This window comes from Nilaparvata lugens, chromosome X, assembly GCF_014356525.2.
Source record: "Nilaparvata lugens isolate BPH chromosome X, ASM1435652v1, whole genome shotgun sequence".
Lineage (NCBI taxonomy): Eukaryota > Metazoa > Arthropoda > Insecta > Hemiptera > Delphacidae > Nilaparvata > Nilaparvata lugens.
Genome location: NC_052518.1, coordinates 24,872,087 through 24,890,614, shown reverse-complemented (window position 1 = coordinate 24,890,614; position 18,528 = coordinate 24,872,087). Strand labels below are relative to the sequence as shown.

At 33.8% G+C, this 18,528-nt stretch overlaps 1 long non-coding RNA gene across 2 annotated transcripts; it reads right to left on the bottom strand.

The window, feature by feature from the left end:
* Window positions 1-1,035: 1,035 nt before the first annotated feature.
* LOC111046451 lies at window positions 1,036-13,697 on the bottom strand. Of its 2 annotated transcripts, XR_005573305.1 has the most exons (3): window positions 13,546-13,697; window positions 3,213-3,866; window positions 1,036-1,176 (listed from the first exon to the last, which is right to left on the bottom strand). It is a non-coding gene; the product is annotated as an uncharacterized LOC111046451 (long non-coding RNA). The 2 variants fall into 2 exon arrangements; XR_002605774.2 differs by lacking the exon at window positions 13,546-13,697 and having other exon boundaries at window positions 3,213-3,961.
* Window positions 13,698-18,528: the final 4,831 nt, after the last annotated feature.

Here is an 18,528-nt window from a genome sequence, read left to right as displayed (position 1 = left end):
CAAGAGAAATAAATATAGTAAACGTTTTTTAGGCAATTTTATTTTAACAGTCCCCTTTTTGATCATTGGATAGGTACGGTCCCGGCTGATATACTTAAATAAGAATTGTGAGGCCTATTGAATCAATATGCCTTCTCAATATTACTGTAACACATATGACATGTACAAAGTGTATTCAAACAGGCGTACTAATTCTAATAATTATTGTTGAGATAACTACTAGTAGATAACTACGATATAGTATATCTTGCTAGAATAAACAGGTTCTGTTATGGTACTTTAAATAACACATAGCCTATTTTAAAATGGATAAATATCTATTAACTATAGAAGGTAACTAGTACCCTTGTGATATTCCAAAATGAAACATGATTAGTTTCGACATTTTCAATAAGGACTCTCTTGACAATGACATAATTAGAAACTGGTCATGCTTATTTTGAATATATTAGGGTAGGCCTACTAGTTATTTTTCATAATTAAACATCAAAGTTGCCCTATTAAAATGAATACTTTATTAGATATTCATTAGAATTAGAGTAGCCATTCAAACTCCTTATTTACTATAATGTTCTAAAAGCTTATCAATTTTAATCAAAACCTTGGAAATATAGCTACCCCTTCAATGCAGTACATAAGTACTATTACTTAATTCTTAATGCAATACCGGTACATAATATTGTGATAGCCTACCCTATTTTATATCCTATTCAAGTCTATTAATTAACTACATGAGTTACCTATAGCATTTTTCAGTCACCAATGTTACATAATTTTATTATATAAAAAAAACAGAAGCCATACAGAACCAATAAAGTTGTTTATAAGAGTTCGATGCTGTTGGGTTGAATATAGTTCTAAAAATCCCTCAAGTATAAACCATCATAGCTAATTTTATTATCTTCATGTCACTTGCAGTTTTCTTCAAAACTACCTGAATTGAAGCAGTTAGCAGGAGCGATCGCCCCCCTAACCACCCCCCCCCCCCAAAAAAGAGGATATTATTATGAATAACATGAAATAACCACATCAAGATTTACTGAAAAAATTGATATATTTCTTAGATTAGTCCATCTCTTTCTTCTGTAGGCTACTACATCATACATGAATCATGGAATATTATTCATAGTTGATTTTCTTTGTCATCCTCTACTTCTGGCTGGTACACCACTAGGCCTGAAGTCAAAAAGTTATTGATAATTATTTATTATTCATTATAAAAAAAAACTTTGCAAAGTGAATCCTGTTTGTATCTGTATAAGTTTTCAATTATATTTCTTTGCAAGGAACCCCCCCCCCCAATAATGGAAAAGTAATATTATATGAGAAATTCCAATAAATTCCAACAATCAGTTGAATTATTATTGGCATCAATCTCCATGCACGAATTGGGATTAATCAGTGTGCCCCAAGGTCAAAATAACTTGTTGGTGAACAACATATTTTTAGATACCATGAGCAATTAATTCATTTCTGTGGTCAGTAGGCCTACTTCTCGACCGTTTGGTTTACTTAACTCTTCCAAAATGTACTGCATAAAGTAATTATTGGTTCTATATTTAGAGAAACAAGTTTAATGAAACAAATGGAAATATAATCAATTAATTGCTTATTATTCATTATAAAAAAAAAACTTTGCAAAGTGAATTCTGTTTGTAATCTGTATAAGTTTTCAATTATATTTCTTGGCAAGGAACCCCCCCAATAATGGAAAAGTAATATTATATGAGAATTCCAATAAATTCCAACAATCAGTTGAATTATTATTGGCATCAATCTCCATGCACGAATTGGGATTAATCAGTGTGCCCCAAGGTCAAAATAACTTGTTGGTGAACAACATATTTTTAGATACCATGAGCAATTAATTCATTTCTGTGGTCAGTAGGCCTACTTCTCGACCGTTTGGTTTACTTAACTCTTCCAAAATGTACTGCATAAAGTAATTATTGGTTCTATATTTAGAGAAACAAGTTTAATGAAACAAATGGAAATATAATCAATTAATTGCTTATTATTCATTATAAAAAAAAAACTTTGCAAAGTGAATTCTGTTTGTAATCTGTATAAGTTTTCAATTATATTTCTTGGCAAGGAACCCCCCCAATAATGGAAAAGTAATATTATATGAGAAATTCCAATAAATTCCAACAATCAGTTGAATTATTATTGGCATCAATCTCCATGCACGAATTGGGATTAATCAGTGTGCCCCAAGGTCAAAATAACTTGTTGGTGAACAACATATTTTTGGATACCATGAACAATTAATTCATTTCTGTGGTCGGTAGGCCTACTTCTCGACCGTTTGGTTTACTTAACTCTTCCAAAATGTACTGCATAAAGTAATTATTGGTTCTATATTTAGAGAAACAAGTTTAATGAAACAAATGGAAATATAATCAATTAATTGCTTAATCTGAAATGATGATTATCTACAACATTATAAGTAGAACTAAGTGATTTGAAAATAAATACCAAACTGTAAATACATAAATCTCAAAATAATGCAGGTATTTCATCGATGAATTCAATCATAAATTTTAAAAGGTGGAATCACTGTCATTAAAGCTATTATTCAGTGTTTTCTACCAGCACTTGCTGAGTGAATTTTGAAGTCATCTATTCATAGTTCTAATGTATGGTCATTCATAAAGTTCAACATTCACTCAAGATCAAGATGGACAGTTGAGAAGATTGTTTTAAAAACAATGTATTACCTTATCATTCAGGGAATAGAGCTGTTCATAATATTTGGGATTCCTTCCATAAAGAAATAATTTATGTAACAAAATCTAATAATGTGATAACATTTTAACATCGAATTATTTATTTAATGTTATCACATTATTAGATTCTGTTACATAAATTATTTCTTTATGGAAGGAATCCCAAATATTGTGAACAGCTCTATTCCCTTAATGATAAGTGAATACATTGTCTTTTAAACACTCTTCTCAACTGTCCATCTTGATCTCATGTGGTTTCACGTTGTTTCGAAATATTGTATACTGTAAGCTATTAATGATTTCAAAATTCAGTCAGTTTTTCAATTATTTTAGTCTCATACCATAGTTATGTCTTACTATTTGAATATCTATCATCAAATCGATAATAAAACATGGAAGTGGATAAACTTTTTGAAAAAATGGGAAACTGTATAAAATGACATCGCCTATATGAAGTTTTAAAAAAGTGGAGTTTTATCTTACCTAACTTACTTATTCTAACTATGGGTTCCAAAGAATTTTTCCATCCTGGTCAACAAAAACGAATTCATATACATTTCCTTTTGAGCACATTCTCTTCAATATTTTGTTTGTAAATGGTACCTGAAAAAAGAAACTTATTCAATCTTTCAACATATATCCATTTTGGAGATAAAGTGAAGTTAATCATCAATGATAATACATAGTTTTTATAGCCTACTTACATTCGTAGCACATAACAGAAAACACTTTAAAGTTTTATAATATGAATTAAAACAGGAGACATACGACATAGATTAAAATGCTCGGTCAAGAAAAGGGACACAGTTCCTCGAAAATTTCTGATTATAATGTAAGTTTTTCAGTGTTTTTAATCCATCTATGTTGTGTGTCTCCTGTTTTAATCTATACTATTTACATTGATATACCTGGCATCATGCAATATATCGATCAATAGAGCATGAATAAGTTTTTCAAATACATTACTATTTTAGTTTTAAATGAGTTTGGTAGCAATGGTCAACCAGAAAAATAGTACCTATTTTTTCAATGGCAGTCTTTCAATATTCAATTACACTGACTCTGATCAAGTTATTACTATAACAATCTATGTAATTTTGTTTCCAAGTGAATTTAAATTAATTCATAGATAGGTACCTGTTCTGAACAAAGCTCAGGCTAGAGCTACCAGAGGACTGTAATTTACTATTCAAATAATCAAATACAAACGAGGGGCAAAATTTAATCTTCAATTTGAGCCAGGTTATTTGTACAGTTAAACTCTGCATTAATGAACAATAAAAAAGAGCAAAAACTCACCAGATTTAATCCAATTGTGTCTACTTGCCCTTCGAAGCCTTTATTAGGTGTTTTGGTCAGATTCAAGGTGGGAAGAAATCTGGGAAAAAGACAGGTTTTTGCTTCCAGGCTGTTTTTCCGTGTTCAACTTGCAGGCTCTGTATTGTATTTTGAACAAAGCTCAAACTGGATTCTTTATAAATTCAAATCTGATTCAAATTAATTCAATTTAACACTATTTACGCTGTTATACTCAATTCACACACACTACACTCAAACAATCAATTACAAGAAATTTCCGAACGAAATTACATGACAAAAAATACAAACTTGATCTTGCACAAGACGACGGGCTGACAATACAAGACAAACAAACCGACTGAACAAGAATGACTGAGGCTTTTTTTCTCGACAAGCCAAATCAGCTGGACGGTCGGCACTGGTGCATACAAGCCTGCTATTGGCAGAACTGCGGTCTGGGATTTGGTGCTACAATTTGAATTCTCTGGCCGGACCATACCCCCGCCTCTGAAAAACTATTTTTCAGCCAAGTTACAAAACTGAAAAAATCAAGGAAGGGAAAAATCCAGACATGACAAAAAGAACAAAACACCAACACCAAAAAACAACACAAAAGAAAAAATGCAACAATCACCACAACTATTGAGTTGGGAGTGGATATAATTTCATTATTACTAGGTCGAACATGGAAACAACGATTACACTTAAAAACACAAATATGAATAATAGAGCGAGCAGACAGTATCCAGAATTTCTGTCTGATCAAGGACAACAATAACGAAGGTCCAGCATGACAATTCTTCTTGTGATGATAATCAATTAACATTGATACGAAAGCGTCGGATTTTGGTAAGATCATCTGATGACAAGTCTCAAATTCCAGTCCAGCATGAGACAAACGACCGCCGACGCGAATCACACCTTTATCAATGAATGGAGACAGGCGACGTAGGCGCATAGAACAATCTTCTCCCTTCTCCAATTGCACAAATTCAGATGAAAAATGTATCTTCTGTACCACTTTACATAGATACCTCTCAGCAACATCGAAATCTGATTCTTCTGATTGGGGTAAGATTCGTAAGAATTTGAGAACAAGAATTACAATTCTCAAAAGACGACCATAATCCGAACAATGACCAATCACATAATATATTGCATTGCTGTTACAATCAGGAGCTTTTGTGACTGTCAACACTGACGGTTTTTTCGCCTCCGGTGGATCCACTATCTCTTCCATTTGAGTTCGGACGGGCCAATCACATTTGTCCTCTGCTATCCATGATGGACCTGAGAGCCACAACGGAAAGTTCACAAGCTCAACTAGTGATAAACCTCTAGACAAACAATCAGCGGGATTTTCAATTCTGGCGACATGCATCCACTCCTGTATACAAGAATCCTGTATTTTTGTGACGCGATTACCAACAAAAGTTTGCCATTTCGCGGATGGAGCATTAATCCAACACAAGGTGACTGTCAAATCAGAGAGTGTGACAATACGAGATACATGACAACGTTCACTAATAATAGTGACTACTGAATTCATGAGTTCTGCCAACAAGAGTGCCGCACACAACTCCAAACGAGGTATTGAAACAACTTTAGATGGTGCTACCTTGGACTTTGAACACAATAATACAACTCTTGACTCTTCGCTCTCCTTCTGCAACTTCACATAGATAACTGCACCATAACCAGACAATGATGCATCACAAAAACCAATCAAACTGATGTGAGAATCCTGAAACAAACCAACGTGACGTGGAACAGCAAATTTCAACAATAGAGGCAACTCTTTTTGACAATTCTCCCAAAGAGTGCAGATAGACTCAGGCGGCTTCTCGTCCCAATCCACTCCTAATTTCCACAGTTTCTGGACAAGACATTTGAGAAATAATGTAAACGGTGACAAGAGACCAAGTGGATCATAGATACGAGCCATCACCGACAGAATAGAACGCTTAGTAGCGATGACCTCACCACTCTTGACTGAAAACTGAAACAGATCAGTACTAGGTTGCCAATTCAATCCCAAGATAGCCAAGGAGTTGTCTGCTTCGAAATCCTTGTACGAAAACGATTTCTCCTCCTCCGAGAATTTCTCCAACATTGATGGTGAATTTGAAGTCCACTTTGTGAGCGAGAAACCTCCTCCCTCAAACAGCTGCTTGGACTGACGATACAGCTCCGCAGCCTCTGACTCTGTGGCGACAGATGTGACTAAGTCGTCCATGAACATGTCTCTTGGTATTCTCGCCTTGGCTGCTGGAAAACGATTTCCATCCTCCTCTACAAGCTGGTGGACGGTGCGAAGCGCCAAATATGGAGAGCTTGAAACACCAAAAACAACACAATTGAGCTGATAAATTTCGATCGGATCCTCCGGCGAAAATCTCCACAATACACGCTGATAACGACAGCAGGAATCCTCCACTAATATCTGTCGATACATTTGTTTAATGTCAGCAGTTAGTGCGATTGGGAACAAACGAAAATTAACTAACAAAACAAAAATGTCAGTCTGCAATTTGGGACCAGCATGAAGAACCTGGTTCAATGACAAACCCGATGATGTTCTGGAACCAGCATCAAATACAATTCGGATGGGCGTGGTAGTGCTGCTTGCTTTCATGATGGCGTGATGCGGTATGTAGTAACCACCTCAGTCTGTCTAATCTGCTACAAACGACATGTGACCCTGACGTAGGTAATCAATCGATATTTCATGATATGAAATATGAGTATTGCTGTCAAGCTCTAGTCGTCTCTCCAAAGTCAGCAGTCTGCGTTCGGCGACAGCATACGAATCTCCCAAGCTGCTGGGCGGCTCCGCAAATGACAAGACAACAACAAAACGACCAGAATTCACACGATGTACAGACTTCCTAAAATTTACCTCACACTCCAACTCTTCCGGCTCCAGTTGACAGCTTGGTGCAGGGCACGATTCCAACTCCCAAAAACGTTCCACAAAACTATCCAACGATGGACTACTAATGAATGGACTACAGATGGCTGTAAAACAATTCGACACATTCGTTGTTGAAGTGAGAATCGGCGCTCTCCCCATCAGAATGTGACCAAAGACACTATTAACAGTCATCAATTCGTGCAATTCACCTATACTAGGACTCCCACGTAGCAAGTGAGGAACTAACTCCGCACCAATGATGCCATCTATTCTACTAGGAAGGTAGAATTTGTTGTCAGCCAGTGTGAGATTTTCAAGATGATGAAGTTTGGATCTGTCGATTTCACAAGAAGGCAACTTGTCGATGATTTTATCTACCACTGTGGCATCCATCGAAAACTTGACGGTAGGATCCAACTTCGACTGAATCGACACACAAGTACGACCTCAAACTTCACTAGTACCACCACCGAATCCACGAACAACGGTTTTCATGGGCTGGAATGGTAGTCTCAAACGCCGACACAATTTAGCTGTAACAAAATGACACTGACTCCCGGTGTCAATCAAGAAACAAACATCACAAAGCTGATCATTACAATCTCGAATATGTGCAGTGACGGTCGACAACACAACAGTCGAATTTTCTACATCGTTGGATGTAGAACAACAACTAATAGGTGATGTGCCACCTGCCTTAGAGTTCGACGAGGACGCAACACCTTCATTGGAACTTGATCTGGAAAAGTGCAATAAAGAATGATGAGATTCTCGACATTGAGCACACTGAGTTTTACCAGAGACAAGAATAATATAGGAGACATACCATGCAATGGTAATTTCTGGTTGTAAATTTTGCTAGCGAGATCTGTCGGAGCCTTATGTGAATTGAATTATTACTCTGGCTAGTTAGTGGCGTTTGTAGCGGAAAAGTTGTGTACTTGGGAAATAGCAACTGGTTTTTAAGCGTTGTGAGGTTGGTCAGGGTTTTTGTGTCTGAGTAGGGAGAGAGTGAGAAAACTTTATGCTTTCTCAGCACTACCGCTGAGAATGAATTGTTGTTTTATTGCTCGGTCATATTTCATTTCTGCCGGCACCAATCATTTTTTTCAAAACACAGACCAGAGTCTGTGCTCCGAGTAAACCAGCAGTGTTTCAGTGTGCGCGCGTTATTCTATTTCATACTGATTGAAAGATTTGAGATTATTTAACTTCTGTCACCGTCCGTTGTATACCTCTTTTCTATTCTTGATAAGTAAACGTGTTTATAATATTTATTTACGAACAAATTAAGTTAACATTGCTATTTGGAAAAAATATCAAATTGATAACCTATTGCCATCACATGTTTCATTTTCTATTCTCTTTGAGTTCTAAGGTGCTAGTAATGAGAATTATTATTCAATTTAAAATAATATTAATTATTGAAAAAAAAAACTATTGATAACCTTCTATTGCTATGAGTAATAAGATGTTGGTAATTAGAATTATTCAATCCAATATTAATTATTGTAGAGGCTCACTCAACAAAATTGACAACATTTTTTCTTTGTAAACTCTCCAAAGATGGACTGTCAATATGATGAAATACTGTATATTACAGTAATATGAATTACAAACCTTCAAATTTGTTACAAGCTCCACAAAATTACTACTTTTAGGATGCTATATAGAATTATGAGCCAGAATTTAATTCTATGACTTTGAATGGAAATAACATTATATATATATATATAATATATATATATATATATATATATATATATATATATATATTGTATATAAGTTATAAGTTTTCAATTGAACCACATAACTGCTTGTAGAATATCATCCTTGATATTCAGGTAGTGCTGAGAAAAATTTAGAATTGAAGAATAAAAAGGATTTTTTTCTATGAAATTGAAAACATTGCAAAAATCAGTTTTTCTCTTGAATATCATTTTATTGGGTGTTCTGCTCTGAATATCTTGACATTGATAAAGATAATTATTAATTAAAATACCAATAGGAAGTAGACATTCTCTCCGTTATCTGTAATATTATGATGAAAAGAATTGGCTTATACATATATGGGAAAAAAATATTCATGAATCACGTGTCATCACTTCTGAACTACTTAACTTGACATTTTCCATATAGGATCTCAGCTCATCAAAGATGGTCATAGGCCTGTTTCAGTTCTTCACGATTTCAGTACCCATCAAGTTTTCAGTTTGTCAAGTGGACAATAAACATTTCCACTACGTCAAGTTCCCAGATTGTGATACTTTGCTTGAGGGGTCATCTATCTATCTATCAACTATCTATATACAACAGAAAGCATTTCTTGTAGGGCATTGTTCCCAACCCCCGATAAAAAAATACTCTCAGGAGTATTAAAGGTCGTAAGTTGACTCCATTTAGGGAATCAAAAATACTTACACCTGCAAAAAAGAGATTGCAAATGAAGCTATTGTCAGCGAGAAAGCTGAACCAGCAGCTTCAACAAAAACTGAGAAATATTGCAAGCAAACCAAGGGCGATTAACAATAATATTATCATGGAAGCTGTCAAAAAAATATTCCGACACCTGAGAAGGTGTCGGATTTTGTGTGCAACTGTCACATGCAGATAAAAAAAATAGTACATGGACAGAAGGTGAAAAGACACAAGCTCTAGCTATGAGGTAAGTGTTTCCATAATAGGATGAAATCGATGATAATTGAAATAGGGAAACATCTGGTGTGGCGCACTCACACATCTGTCCTTGCCGTTATGAAAATTTCCAATATATTCTTAAAATCAATCAGCTGACGAGATCAATTCTGCTATCTCTTCCACTGAATGATTTAATTTAATAGAATCAACCAAGTTACCTAGAATACATTCTAGGTACATTGGAACCAAAAGTTGCCTCTCTCATTAAGTTTGCATTATTTGAATAATCACATTTTCTCGAATTTCGAGCTTATTTTCAATTTAAGATGAAAATGATACTGGACATTAATTTGTAGAGATTTCCAAGCTTAAACTTTTCTACTTAAAATTTTTCGTTCGAATTGTATCTGAAGCCTGTTAATTGGAAATCTAAAATCAAACTTTGCATGGATGAGGTTGAGCTCCTGAAATTTTTACAGATGTGGGACTTGTGGCAGTTGATAGAGCTTATCAATGACTATTTGTATATAGGTATAAATTGGATCAACATCATTGGAGCCGTTTTTGAGAAAATCGTGAAATTCTTCTTCTTCTTCTCCTCCTCCTTCCTCCTTTTCATCTTCCCCTTCTTCTTCTTCTTTTTCTTCTTCTTCTTTTTCTTCTTCTTCTTCTTCTTCTTCATCATCTTCTTCTTCTTCCTATTGTTCTCCATTCTCTCTTCTTCGCAGAACTATTAATTATTATTATCTTTATTATCATTATATTATCTTTATTATATTATCTTGAGGAAATCGCGAAATTCTGCCTATACTTCTTCTTCTTCTTCTTCTTCTTCTCCTTCCTCCTTTTCGCAGAACTATCAATTATTATTATCTTTATTGGATTAAATAATTGATTCACAACTTTTTTGTAAGCGCAAGCGCATCTGACTCGCAAATAAGGTCAATAATTATAGCTCCAGTTACACAAACAGGTTTGGTTATGACATGTTCATAAAGTGTTGTATTGTAATCGAATTTTGTAATCTTGCAGATACAAATTTCCAGCACTATATGAACATATGAGGAAAGATGGGTTCTAACTTAAAAGATTTTTTTTTTAATCTGAAAAGATTCAAGTGATAAATAGAATGATTGATATATTTGCTGATTATTTCCAGTTTGCATAATTTTTCAAATGAACCAGCATCAGTATCAAACATTGACTAAAGACATTTGACATTTACAGATTTGAAAGGAACCCCTCAGTTCGGTTGTTCCGTCAGAATAAATGTATTGGCCATAAATTGTTAATATGCCTATTCATACAAGAATGCTGTAGAGTTTTCATTTATCATATTGTTAAATTGTGTACGATTCATTCATGTATATAGAAATAATTTGTTACTTATGAAGTTTCAATTTAAAAATACAATAATTATTATTATTATTATTATTATTATTATTATTATTATTCTCCTATCCATTTCTTAATTTTTCATAAATAGTTATTATACCTTCTACAAATTAATGCAAACTCATACATTTCCAAGAGAATTTCTTAGAAATTATATAGGTATTATAGGAATATTATTGTACTTTTAAGAAACTGTATAAATGGATTTGAAAATTCTTTTCAGAAGTGTTATAATCATTCTAAAAGAACCTTTCTCATAAGCTAGAGTGTATCCATTTCACATTCTGCATCATCAATTGAATAATCAATTGCATCATCAATTGAATAATCATTTGTTTGAGAACAATCCTGCAATCACAAGTAATTGAGTATTTTTTTATTGTTGAATAGAAGGCAATTTGCTTGGAAATCTGAAATGATTTTTCCTTGCATGGAGCAACTAAACAATTTCAAACAATGCATCTGTTGATGTAGCACTTTTTGCTGGATACGCAGCCGAGTAGAGCGCGTGGCCTTGAGCAAAGTCTGGGAGACGTAAGTGGATGTTCGTACGAAAGCTGTGAATGGGAGAGTGTGTGTGTGAGAACTTTGAATTTTGAGCGGCAAGCTGAAGAAAGACAGGCAGCGCCATCTAGCTTGGGACGGCAGGAACTACGTGGAGCTTCGGCTCCGGGTAACAGCAAAATTGAGACCTATTCCCCCTATACCATGGGTTATCTCCTTACTTATCCTTCATCTATGGTTTTACTACGACAATCTCTACTCAAATGATCCACATCAAGACAACAAAAACAACAAAACTTTCCTTTAATCAAACAATAATGATCCCAAGGAGTCATTTTCAAGAAACTTGCACAATCTACTAACTGATGACCCGGTTTTGAGCACTTCAGACAATTGGGCTTTTTACTAGATGCATCGTTAGATGAATCATTAGATTGAACCACAAACACCTTTGATTTATTATCCTTTTTGTGCCTCATATTAAACGATTCAGTCTGTTTCTCATCAGAAGGAAGAGTCTTAATTTGCTTTTCAATGAACTTGACATAATCGGTATAAGTTGGCATAGCCATGTCACGGACGGCCGATTCAAAATTTCTACGAGAACTTGGATCCAGCAATCTCAAGCCATGATAGAGGAATATCGAGTCTGACAAATCAGTGAGGCACAATCTCTTCACTGCATTGATTGAACTGCAAAACCCATCAGGATACAACACTAAAAATTGCTCAGCAACTTTTGGATCAGAGACATTTTTAGACAGTTCATAAATCCTTTGCAATCTGGCATTCAATTGTTCCAGTTTTGTGCGATGAACCCTGATTTGTTTCTGTAATTTTTCCTCCATCTTGAACTCATACACACAAACAATTCAGCCCCGACAATAAAAAACAACAGACAAAAAAAACAAGAATGAGTTCAAAACTAAATGGAAGGAAGAATCACGACTAGTAAGTTATCAAAGTTAAACTTTGATTATCAATTCACAAGATAAGTTACTGCTGAAGACAAAACTATATGATTGGATAATGTTCTTCCAACAACTCACAAACAAATGATAACTTGTTGAATTGAACAAACAAATTCATGCTGTGATTAACCTTCACTAACATGTATAACAAAATGGACAATACAAATTCCAACAAACAAATTCCCGAAAAAGAGCACAATGAGCCTAGTTTCAGGAAAATTACAATTTTAACTGAAATAAAGTTAATTTCAGACAAATACAAATTGACAAGAAACCTTGCTCTTAGAACAAGGCTACAACAAACTAAGTTGAGCATAGATCAGACCATTCTCAACATGCCAACATTGGACAAATACGAAGCTGCTTAAATCCAATGTGTGTGAATTAATCAATAAATTACAAATTTAAATTCATCACGGTTCGGAGGATCAGAAATGTTCTGAACAAAGCTCAGGCTAGAGCTACCAGAGGACTGTAATTTACTATTCAAATAATCAAATACAAACGAGGGGCAAAATTTAATCTTCAATTTGAGCCAGGTTATTTGTACAGTTAAACTCTGCATTAATGAACAATAAAAAAGAGCAAAAACTCACCAGATTTAATCCAATTGTGTCTACTTGCCCTTCGAAGCCTTTATTAGGTGTTTTGGTCAGATTCAAGGTGGGAAGAAATCTGGGAAAAAGACAGGTTTTCGCTTCCAGGCTGTTTTTCCGTGTTCAACTTGCAGGCTCTGTATTGTATTTTGAACAAAGCTCAAACTGGATTCTTTATAAATTCAAATCCGATTCAAATTAATTCAATTTAACACTATTTACGCTGTTATACTCAATTCACACACACTACACTCAAACAATCAATTACAAGAAATTTCCGAACGAAATTACATGACAAAAAATACAAACTTGATCTTGCACAAGATGACGGGCTGACAATACAAGACAAACAAACTGACTGAACAAGAATGACTGAGGCTTTTTTTCTTGACAAGCCAAATCAGCTGGACGGTCGGCCCTGGTGCCAACAAGCCTGCTATTGGCAGAACTGCGGTCTGGGATTTGGCGCTACAATTTGAATTCTCTGGCCGGACCAGTACCAAAGACAAAGTAAATGTTCTAATAGTCAGGTTAGTTTTGTTATTGTATTGATAAACTATGGGTTTACAATATTTTGAGGTGCAACAAGGATAATGGAAGTTTAGGACTTAAAATGTAATGAAATACTTCAAAGTCAAATGATGATGTTATTTTCAATAAATCTGTTTGTGAAAACTACTAGCTGCATTATAAGAAATGTATTTTGTGATTAGGCCAACTCAATGAAAGTGTAAAAGATTGTTAGCATGAAATGCTATCTTATCTTATCATGAAATGCAAAATGTTATCTTGGTTGAATAATGTTTTGAATCTGATCATTTAATTTAAATCTAATCAATCAAGCTTGAATGAGTTTAAATCTAAATAGTTGATTAGATTTCTCTCTTCCTTGTGATAATTCTCTACCATACACAAACTGGCTAGTATAGGCTTTACATTATTATTAAATACTAGAGATTATACTTTAAATAAATAAATAAACTTTTGTCAACTTCTAACTTCTTGAAAAATGAAAAATATAGCAATTTAGACCTAGAGACTAGGTTATTAAAGGCCTACTACAGTAGGCTACCTGAATAAAAATTGTAAACATGCTGGTATATAAATTATATCAAATTGTGTACGGTAGATCTAGCCTACTTCATTATGAGAAATTTCTACTTACTTGAATCCTCTATCACATCAGCAATTTTTAACCATATACTATTTTTCAAATAGGTAATTCGTTGTGCAGGTCTGGAAAGTACAAAACTTTGAACTGTTGCATTTATAATGAATTTCACGCCTTTCTGTTGTAAATCCATTTTCAATTTCTCTTGTAAAAATTATAAGAATAAAGAAACCAATGAAACTATTTTATACCTCAATTTTCTACTGCAAATTAATTTCACAGTATAATAGTAGCAATCCGAAATCTGACAACCAACAGCAAAATAATATCAAAACAAACCATCCAACAATAGAAGATTGAGGTTAAAAAGAACATGGCGTCTGATCCAGAGAAAGATTATTCACAAACCACTCTCTGTCTCAGAAAGCACCGTATCGCGCATGCGTTTGCAACGGGTTTTTCCCGTTCCATTCAGTCAGATCTTTGAATGACTGTGTTCATGGGAGGTTGCGGTACATGTACGATTTCGACCAAGGACACAAAAATGTGTTCGGTGGGAGCTTTTGACAGTTCAGGTACCGGTCGCCATCTTGGAACAGAGTGGAATGGTGCATGCTCACTTGCACCACGTACATGCTCACTTGCACCGCTCAAAAAGTATGTTCCACAAAATCGGTACCGGGATCAACGCTTCTTATTGGTCGAGAGTTGAAGCGTTGGTTGTGTGCTGTTTTGTTAGGTTATGTCTTCACATCCAGAATCTATAGACTAAAAAAGGATGAGGCATACAAAGTATTTTATTCCATTGATGGAATTAATTACAGGATAGTCGAAAAGCAAGAAATTCATTCATTATTTATTGGCTGGAAAGTTTATTATTTTTTAGCTTTATCAACTATTCTACTAAACTGATACTTATGTGTTTATGTTATCTATTAGTCCGAATACTATATTTTGTTGATTCATTCCTAGGTCAGGATCTATCCAGATAAATGTCTGGATAGTAGACATAAATCAAGAAACTTCAATTATTAACATTTTGCCAATATTCTATAACACGTTTCATTCATTAACACCAATTGCATAGAAAAAGTAGTCAAATTTTCATTGATGACAGAACGAGCCATCATTAATTATTAAAAAAAACTTGATATGGAAAAACATGATTAGCCTAGTGCTTCTATAAGAACTAATCAATACTCCAGCTTTGTTGTGATAAGATAACATAGGTCTAAAATAGTAGTATTCACCTGATGTGGCCAACATTACATTTTTGATAAGGTCTGTCGCAACCTACATAAAAGATAATATTGGCTTGGACAAGCTTGTATAATAAATTTGAAAATATATATTTTTTTCAAATTATAAATTAATAATTATTATTGATTCAATAATAATAAATAATAGCTGAAATGTTCATAATTGATAACACCTTTATTATTTTGTCAACACCAATCTGTAAACGATCAATTTCAAAAGTACGCGCCAAAAACGGTGAACCAGAATTCGATTTTCGTTCGGTGGGAGCAAGTAGTGGTGCACCAGTCACGTGGTTTCTGGTTACTGCTCACTTCGCCGAAGCCGTACATGCACCGCAACCTCCCATGAACACAATCAATGTAACGTTCTTTGTGATGATGGTTACCGAGCACTGTAACTGGAGCCAATCGTCATTCTATTTGATGAAGATATTATTATCCAATGATGATTTATCATTAAATTCAATATAATAATCAATATATTATCATTTTATTTAACAAAAGAAAGAGTACTTTTGAAAAATATAATAATTAATAAAATATAACAGTTGTTATTTAACTGATGTTAAAAAACACTATAACCAAGTCAGCATATATTGTCATTTCAAAACAAAAACCGAAACCTCAACCTCCCCTTTTACATTTAAAACATCAATAAACATAACTATTTGAAAAACCTCTAATCCCTTCCAGCATATTGCAATTTCAAAGCAAAATCCTAACCTATCTTTTCACCTTTGAAATATCAAAAAGCATAATTCTACCTGGACCCTAGCCCTTTCTATCAAATTGCAATTTTAATGCAAAAACCTAACCTAACCTCATGGAACATTATTAATATAATCCAAAAAAACCTAACCACTAACCCCTAACCCCTTCACATTTAATAATTTAGATTTCAAAGCAGAATCCCAACCCTCTAACCTATCCTTTCACATTTGAAACATCAAAAAACATAACTCCAACTGCACCCCAGTGAACTCTATACAAACTGGAACGGGCTGTCCAATGCTAAGCTACAGCCAAAAGTGTGTAAGGCGGAGTGAGTGAGATAGGCCTACCGTGTGGGATTCCTTTCTCTCTCGTACTCATACATTTAAGCAGGTTGTTGCAGGTCTTGAGTACGATTTTTCATTTTTCATTTTTAAAGTTGAAAAACGGATTTGAATGAGTATTAGGGCTATCAGTATTAGAACACAACCTTTTCTCTTGAATATTGTGATGTATTTGTCGTAAAATGCATAGAATTGAATAAAAATACGACCGAGAAATGGTGATGTATTGTGTTGCATTTGGATGCAAGAATGGGCATGTTAAAGGAAATGAAATACCATTTCACAGGTAAGTCAAACATTTTTAGTCTATAAATTAATTTGAAGAAACCTTTCTGTTTTACATACATTTCCAATACTTTTTTCTATATTGATCAGTCTATTTGACCAAAAATAAAACAACAAATTTGGTTATATTCCTAGTATAAGGTGATAGTTTCTAAGGTAATTGAAAATTTAGGCCTACTTTATAGCATCTAAAATAAAGAAACATAGTTGAAGAACAAATTAATCCTTATTCAGAAAAGAATAAATACAAATGATTAATAATTTTGTTTTATGATCATGAGATGACATAATTTATTTCAGGTACCTACTTTTATTTTGAAAAATATGATATTGCTTTCAGCTGAATTGTGATTAATTTTTGAAACCTTACAGTTTCAAATAAATAATCGTTCAATTTACAATATTATAATAATTATTTAGCATATTCTACTGTTTGCTTATAATATGGTCATAATTATAATACAATTAATATAAATGTTCGTTCATAGATTACTTTGCATCATTTCTGAAACTCCCACACTTACATGATTGGAAATATTATCAGAATACCCAGTATATTGCTATCATTGCAATCATATTTAATAATCTTGTGTTATTGAATCATCATGAGTCCACATAATTCATTTTATTTACCTACTTTTATTGTAAAAAATATGAGATTGTTATCAGCTGAATTGTAATTAATTTTTGAAACCTTTTAATTTCAAATTGTTCATTTTACTCTGGTAATTATGTAGCATATTTTACTGTTTGCTTATCATAGTCATATAATAAAATGTTTCTTCGTTATTCGTTATTTGCTTCATTTCTGAAACTCCCACTCTTACATGATTTGAAATTACACCAATGCACACCTACATAATTCTACATTCATAGCCTGCTGTAAGTAGGCCTATATTATTAAATTGAGATATTTTCCTAAACAATAAATCATAAATCTTTCCTTTAACAATAACAGTAAATCATATAATCCAAAAAACAATAGTATATCCTTTATTGAAATAAACATAAGACTGTGTTTAATAGTTTCAATTAAACACAGCCCTCCTTTGGACTGTGTAAGAACAAAACTCGGGATTGGAATAATAAGGACTATGAGCCTGTTTTTTCATTCCCAATCATTTCATGACAGTTTCTATTTGTCCTTGTAAAATAAATAAAAATAAATAAATGATATGCTTCTCTGAAATCTGGCCCAAAGTTATTCCCTTGCTTGTGAAAAGTTGACAATACAGTACTAAAACTACTGCAGTCACAAATGAAAAAATATTTTCTTTATTCATATTCAACCTATTTCATTATTTTTGCTCTCAAAAAGTTAACTATGAACTGCTTAATAAATGAAAAATAACGCTTCCATGGAATAAGATATACAATATAGAAATAAAATAGAAATTGAAACTGTGCAATGCATTTTCCCATAAGAGCCAATGTTTTACAAAATGACGAATCCCACAGCAATGCGGGTTGCCTATCTTTACTAGCTGCCTCACTTTCTTTGTGTTCCTAGTCCTAGATTCAGTTTTCTGTTGGCTTGGAAGTGTTATCAGCAGCTATTCTTCTGTCAAAAGTATCAGCTGCTAATAACAGGTGAGTCTCGCTGTAGAACTGCTCCTTTCAACTGCGCAAGACAAACCATTCTCAGTCTCAGACAGCACCGTATCGCACATGCGTTAGCAACGGGTTTTTCCCGTTCCATTCAGTCAGCTCTTTGAATGTATCGTTCTTTGTGATGATGGTTACCGAGCACTGTAACTGGAGCCAATCGTCATT